The sequence below is a fragment of the Caloenas nicobarica genome, chromosome 4, assembly GCF_036013445.1.
Source record: "Caloenas nicobarica isolate bCalNic1 chromosome 4, bCalNic1.hap1, whole genome shotgun sequence".
Taxonomy (NCBI): Eukaryota; Metazoa; Chordata; class Aves; order Columbiformes; family Columbidae; genus Caloenas; species Caloenas nicobarica.
This window is the reverse complement of record NC_088248.1, coordinates 71,256,534-71,264,234: the sequence shown is the minus strand read 5'-3', so window position 1 is coordinate 71,264,234 and position 7,701 is coordinate 71,256,534.

Sequence of the window (7,701 nt, the reverse complement as noted above, 5' to 3'; positions counted from 1 at the left end):
GCACTGAGATCTTCCTTACCTCTATTCCTTCAGAGTAAAATGCCTTTCTCCTATTTATGCAGAATATCTCTGGTCCAGTAGTTGTCTGGGTGAAGGGAGAAGAGCTGCGGGGTGGAAAAGGGAGGGGAGACTTTCAACTTATTTTGTTGTGTTGCTCGAATATAGTGACATTAGACATCACTGGTGGATGTGGATGCAGAGGTAGTCCAGTAGAAACCAGTATACCAAATACAGGTGCTGTGTTAGTGTCGTTTCCTGACAGCTCTCATTTGGTCTCGTATCACACGTTATTAATAACTATACCTTGTGTGGCCAGTTATTGTCTGCTGATATTAGATAACGGAAACTGCACTTCAGTGTGATGTGGAAAGATAACATGCTGCACGTCTGTCATCTGTGATCACCGTCTGTCAAATCTGCCCGAGGCCCTGCTGTTCCCTGGTCGTGTCAGTACTTAACACTGACGGTATGTGAAAACCAAGGCTTAAATGGAGATTGCTGTAGGTGCCTGGACTCTGAAGAGGATGAGTGAACAGTTTTTTTGAACATGAGTCCACCCCAAGGTTTAACTTCAAAGCATTACCTGGGTTTTGGCTTGAATTAACTATATTTTGCTTGCCAAAAGTGGAAAGGCTCTGCATTTTTAAGCTGCTCAGAAGGGACAGCTTATTTTTCTCTGCAGGTGCAGCACTTAATTCCAATTGAGCCTCCACCTGTAAGAATTTAGTATTTTGTAGTTCCTAGCTGAAAATTATTTTATAAATGTTACCTTCCTCATTTTAAAGAACTGTAATCTTTACTATCCTAATGCTGGACAGTCCCCTTCAGAAGAATCCATACAATGTAGATGGCCAGTTGCACATTAATGAGTTTGTGTGAACTGCTGTGTGTAAAATGTGTGTGTTTCAGTAGAATTACTGTACATCTACTGAGATAACAAACCAGCCAGCTTGGTTCTTACCTTATTGTTGTTTACTTACTTAATCTCATCTGATGAGAACTGGCCTCTCTGCAGGCAGGTAATAAGAGGGAAAATGATACTGCCTGCTGCCTCTGCTCATTTTGTTTTATTATTTATACGAATAATTACTAGGTGCTGTACAAACAGAGGATGACAGTTCTTGCTCCAGACAGCCTGTTCCTCGTCCAAGTATGTGGGAGGATGTATTTTATTTTAGAACTGATCAGGGTGGATCAAGGTACTGAAGCTGCTTGCAGGTTCTAAGAGCATTAGTGTGTTTATATTAAGGGCTTACAGAAATCTTTTTAACACCTTTTCATGGCATTTCTTGCGTTCTCATGGAAGTCTTCAGGATACACATCTGCCTTTGGACTCTTGAACATTCTGCATGCAGGTAATATGTGCCATATACTTACAATGATGCTGTTCAATCTCTTTTAATAGGACTTTTTCTTCTCTTAAGTTTCTAAAGCAAACATAACTGTGTAGCCTTGTGGTCCAAAGTCGTCGTCTTTTCAACCGTTAACCACTTCTGTTCCATCAAACCAAATTTTCAGCAGAACACTCATCTTGGTCCAAGCACAGATTTTAGTATCTTGTGTAGTTAAAAGACTTTGGTTCAGAAGCCATGGCTGAAACCCTGCTGGATTCAGAGAATGTCTCCAGATTGGTCCTCATGGGTTGAATTCTCACTAACTTTCTAGTCCTTTTGTGCTGCTCTGACAGAACAGAGTAATTAAAGAAATGCCATAGCTTGACATGAGAGAATTTCAAGAGTCATCTTGGTGTAAAACTGGAACCAGGCAAGGCTGTGAATCAAACTCTGACTTCAACTGAACATTTAAACATGCAGCTTCACTTCTAAGGCTGCAATTTATACCTCTAAAGCAGGTGTAACTCATCTTTTCCCCCTCCCTGTTATAAAAAATTGTGCAGAAGAAAACCAGACAAATAATGGACCGTCTCCTATTTTTCCACAGTAGGAAAATAAATCCTTTCCTTCCGAAGGATTTATTACCTGAGCCAGTAAACAACAGAGCATTTTAAAACAGAAATGGGAAATTAACACTATTTTGGCATTAGAAAACAAGATTAAAAAGCATTTAACTTCAGCATGCTGTATGAGGAGCTCTTCGCCTTTTCAGAAGTCATTAGATCATGACATGACTAATCTTTTTAGAGTTTTCAAAGACCAGTGTGGCTTTGACTTTGTCAAATGAATCTGTCACAGCACCTGCTTTCTTATGGATTTCTTTTCCTTTCCAGTATACCTAGCGCAGACAAACTAAATGATCCACATGAGGGAAGGTGAAGGAAGTTCCTCATGAGTTTCATCCTATTTTTTATTATGCTGCCAGTAAAATTAATTGCATTTTACGTCAGATATTTGCTTTTCAGTGTTTACTGCCAGGTTTTTGCCAACGATGTCTTGCTGTTTGAAAGTCTCTCTAGTAGTTTGCACACTCAGAACCTGTGCCAGACCCTGATTTTTCTCTCTTTTGGCAGAGAGCTTCCCAGTGATAAAGTTCTGCTGTCCTTAAGATGGTTATGGTGTAGCTTTATTCATCTCTATGGAGTTTCTCCTGGCTCTTGGTGTGTGAGGACAGTCCCTTGGCCACTGTCACTTATCAGGAGTGGATGGAGCTGGGGACCAGCTTGTCTGTGTTTGTGTGACAGGTCTCTGTGGCCCAGAAGCAGCTGTGACTGTTTAATGGGGTTGACACACTCATGGGTTGCAGCAGAGGACCAAGTGTGCTCACGTGTCCTATGACTTGTTCAGCCTGAGGAAAGAGCCACTGGGGACACAAACATGGTGAATCTTCCTCTCTTTTTCTCTTTAAATCCACTTAAACTTGCAGTGCAGAACTGGGGGCAAAATCTTCAGACCTTTCCAATACTCACTTCCACATTGCCTTAGTCCCCAACTTGGTACCTAGCCCTTTTGTACAATGCCAGGGTCAACTTCAGACTATTCTGGAGGAAAATGGTGCAGGATGACATGAAGCTATCTAATGAATCATTTAAACTTTTTTCTTTCTGTATTCCAAGCTTGCTGTGCAATATTGCATCCTGGAGCCCAGTTAACTGCTTTGCCTTTTCCTTTTTCATTTCTTTTAATGTCTTAATCAGATTGCTTTCTATTGTCTGATTTAACTTGATCCTCAAAGAAACAGTTTCCCTGCAGTGCCATGTCTTTTCTTATTTTTTTCCAAATCAAGAGCCTATATCACTCTCTCACAACACAAGTAAATGTTGTGCTTTTCAAATTCAATCAACCCATTTCCTTTTGGACAAGTTCTTCAAGGCGGTTCTCCGTTATTCCATCTGAGGAATACAGCAGCAAAAAGAAAAAAGCTAACAGAAAGGTGATGCTGGCTTTGGGGGACTGAGCAGCGTATTAATTGGTGTGAATGGGCTGTGCATGCTGGATGGCACCAGTCAGGTCCAGATGGTGAGGGAATCCAAATGTTTTCCATTAATTTCTTGTCTGGGATTTGTCCCCAGTTTAAGTAGACAGGTAACATTAAGGAAAAACCACTACCATTATATGGTAGACCCAGAAAAAATAAAGGTTTTTTTGAAAGTTACTTATGCAATGTTCCATCATGTGGGAAGTTCTACTACTTGTCAGTCTTTTGGCACCTGAAACAACATCCTCTGCGTTTCTTTCCATTAGCAAACCCCACTGGACTGTGTTTGGGAGCAAGCGACAAGTGTTACCCTGGTTTGCACTGAGGAGTCGTGTGGGAGCCTGTGCCCAGCAGCTGATAATTTTATTTATAATCGTGGCGCCACGATTCCCCGTTCCATTTAAAACATCATTGGTGTTACTGAGGGAGAACTATGTTTGGGTTGGAAGAGAGGTAAGTGCTAGTCTAAAAATAGCTCCTCAGCCTAGCTCCTAAACTGCGCTCAGTAAAGCTGGGGAGACAGATCATAGAATAGTTTGTATTGGAAGGGACCTTCAAAGGTCATTTAGTCCAACCCCCGAACGCAACGGCTGCTTTGTTTTCCCGGTCATGGTATTTTTCTGCTGCTAGCCTGATTTTATTGCTGCTACTCACCATGGCCCCCAGAACCTAGATGCAAAATGTCATGGGATATAATCCATAATATTAATCAATAATGTTGTCTATTGGATCTTGCAGTGAAGGTGGTATTTGGTCCTTTGCTGGGTATGATGGTCTAGTTGATGGCAGCTGAGTTTGTGTGTTGGGATCCAAGTACCGAGTAGTAATGTGCTTTGCGCCTCTGCTTCCGTGGTGGTGAATAGAGATTAACAACGTCTGCTGCTTTTACACAACGCACTTGGAGGTTTTCAGTTTCAAAAGCCGAGTGTGTTACTAACATTTTCCATCTGATGGGCAGCCCTGAGCTAGCACTTCGAATTCTGGCTGCTCAGATCTCATGATAGAAAAGCCGTTGTTCCAATAAATGAACTAATTAACAATGAAGCATTGCATCTGGTTGAAAAACCTCTGCTGTAGTTTCTATGGAGACTTCTCTAAATAGATAAAATCCTTTCCAAAACAATGTTTTGATCAGCAGTTGTTTCCAAACAATGGAAAAAACTGGGTCCCAAAATCTGAAGTCTCCAGCTGAGGTCAAGTCCCACCGGAATCCAGGATATCAGGGCTGGCCGATTTGCTGTGGATTTAACTCTTTAATGTAGGTGGTATACAAGAACCACCCACCTCCCAAATAGAAACATGATTAAAACTGATCTGGAGCTTTTTGCATTACCTGTGACAAGTGATGCAGGAACTGTCCCTGTTCATAGCGCAACGGTACCTCTAGACTAGACAGGGCAGTAAACGTCACCCCTTTATAATGAGGAAAATATGCTGCTTCTAAATAAAACTGGAAACAGCCCCATGTTTTCTGTAAGATGAGGGTTTATAAGGACTCTGTAAGTGGTGGTTGCTGTTAGAACCTTGAGCAGTCAGTGCTGGGAGCCAAGCAGATGCATCTCACGAGCATCCAGGAGGACCGGGCATCCCAGAGCCCTCAGCAGCCAATACCTCACCATGCACCATTTATCTGGCACCAACAAATCCGTTGCTCAGACTCATGATGTTTCAATACTTGGAGTGACTCAACATGGATGTCGACTGTAATTAACCTCTTCCTGGTGCCCGAGGTCCTTCCAGTGACAATTATGCAAAGGGGAGCCTGGAGTCAGTTTGTCAGCTGGGGATCTGTAATTCACTCCTCCTAGCGCTGCTCTTATCTTTTCCCCTAAATCTCATCTGAGGAGCCCTGGAAAAGGGTCTGTGCTGTCAGCTTAGACAACTCCAGAGCGCAGAGGCCAAAGGATACTGGTGGTGGCACCAGCTGGTGATGTGGGACAAGGTGAGTGAGGAACGTGTGTAACTGATCAATACCTGGATAAGGTGTGAATGTACCATGAAATGTCATTGGCATGGACCGAGAATATTATGTCCATTCAGACTGCATGAAGAAATATTAGGAAGTATCCGTGTACATTTGAGAGTAAACATGGGTTGTGTTTGGCTGGGTCCAGAGAGGGTAAGAGTCCCATCTGGAAGGAAATGGGTCTCCCTGTGCCCTAATCTTAATTTCCAGGATTAGGTCTGATCAGAAAATCCATGCTAACCTGGGCAGGAAAAGAACTGCAGCTAGAAATGTTGGCAGGATACACAACTTTTTCTCTTTACAGACATATATTAATACATACAAATATACATGCGTCTGTGTGTATACATGCATCTCTGTAAGTGTGATTCCTTGATTTCTGATCAAAGCTTCCTAGGACATCGGCAGCAATGTAGATGATGCATGCATAAGTCTGTTAGGAAACACAGCTAAAGGTTACTTTTAATATCCATCTATTCATTTTTATCCCAGCACTTGCTGCTTGTTGTGGAGCTGGTGCTCCCTGGTATCCTTGTTCTACAGGGGATCTATGAGGATGAGGCTGTCTGCAGGTTATTGACTGTTTACCCAGCACAAGAAGCTTAACTCACTCAAAAGAGAGATCTTTAAAGCCATATGTGAGAAATAGGCATCTGACTTTTATTGCTTTATTATTAGAATTGGGGTCTAACTGTCTCCTGAGCTTCTGACCCAACTTCCTGACCAAGGCCAAAATCTTTGTGTGCTGAAAGCCATGGGCCTTGAGCCGTGTGCCATGGAGGAGAGCAGTTCACAGGCAGGCGATGAGAACTTATTCTCAGAGGTCCCGTTGCAAAACAGGAATGGTCCTGTCACACATCCTGGTCTCGGCCACTAGTGCTCTGCACCGCTGGGACGTGGAGTGCCCCTCGCAGCCCCCTGGGGCTTGTCAGCTCGGAGAAGTCCTGCTGTAGCTAAACAAGTGTCTCAATGCACCGATAGGAAAGCACTTTGCATGTCTGCCGGCTGTTTTTCACCTGATTTGCATGGATGGACAGGCAGCAAAGCAGCTTGGTTGCTGTAGGCAATGAAGCTACCTGTACTGCCTGTCCAGGTGTGAAACTACTGGGCACTTTCATTACTTGATTTGCTCACAGTGATATTTAATTTCTTGGCGTTGTAGGGAATATTATTAGCAGGAACTTTATCCTCCTGGCAACCAACAAAGTAATTACTTCAGATTTCATCCTTCAGTTGGATTTTGCTGTCATTTGTGGCTGCAAAATCCAGAGAATGTGAAAGAAATGGATAAAAGGGATTTACATTTACATTCTTGCAAGTAAAATGAACTGCAGCCTGGGTTTTAGTTTGATTAACAATGAGTAAAATATAAAGGAAAGGGCTGTAACCCAGATATTGCAGGAAAAATCAGCTGGACGGGCTAATTTGAGTTCCAGGTCTTCTGGTATGGCTTGGGCAAGGTTGTGGGTCCCTGTGTTAGCAGTGAGCCTGTCTCCAGGTCTATACAAGCATGCCGAGGGGGATTTGAGACATGAATTCATGGCGGATGATGGTGACAGACCCCAGAGCTCAGGGAAGGCTGCTGGCAGTGCGCTGTCTGATGGACACAGGGCAGAACGAGCCAGAGTGACCTTCAGCCTGTGGTTTGCAAAAGGCTCTGTGAGAGGTAAGTACACGCTGCATGTGGGCTTGGGTGCTCCAGTTACTAGTTCACGCCTGCTTTGGTGTGCTGGTGGAGGCCTGCAGATAAGAAAAGGAGAAACTGAAGTTACTTCTTCCTTCTCCCTTGGAATGTTCAAGACAGACCAAACTGCAAGGCAGTGTATCGTCACCATCTGCAGCAAGGCGTGGGAAGGGGTTAGTTTTTTGCCTTGACTGTAAAACTGTCTGCTCTCAACTTGCTTTATTCCCACTGCAAAACTTAAAGGACTTGGTTAGCACCAACAGAAACTGGCATAATCTCAGTAATAGTGATAAATGGATCTAAGGTGTGTTTCGATATGACTCTCATGCATGGGAAGATAGAAATATCCTGGTATGATAAAGCCAGATCCTCAAAGGGGTTTAGACATGTCATTCTCATGGATTTCAATGGGAATGTGGCACCTACCCACAATGAAGAGCTGAGCACTGTTCCTCCTCTACACCCTGAGTTTTTCCCAAGTTGAGATCATAGCATCATAGAATGTCCTGTGTTGGAAGGGACCACAAGGATCATCGAGTCCAACTCCTGTCCTTGCATGTGACAACCCCACAGTTCACACCATGTGTCTGAAGGCATTATCCAGTCTCTTTTCAAACACTGTCAGGCTTGGGGCCGGGACACCTCCCTGGGGAGCCTGTTCAGTGCTCCAGCACCCTCT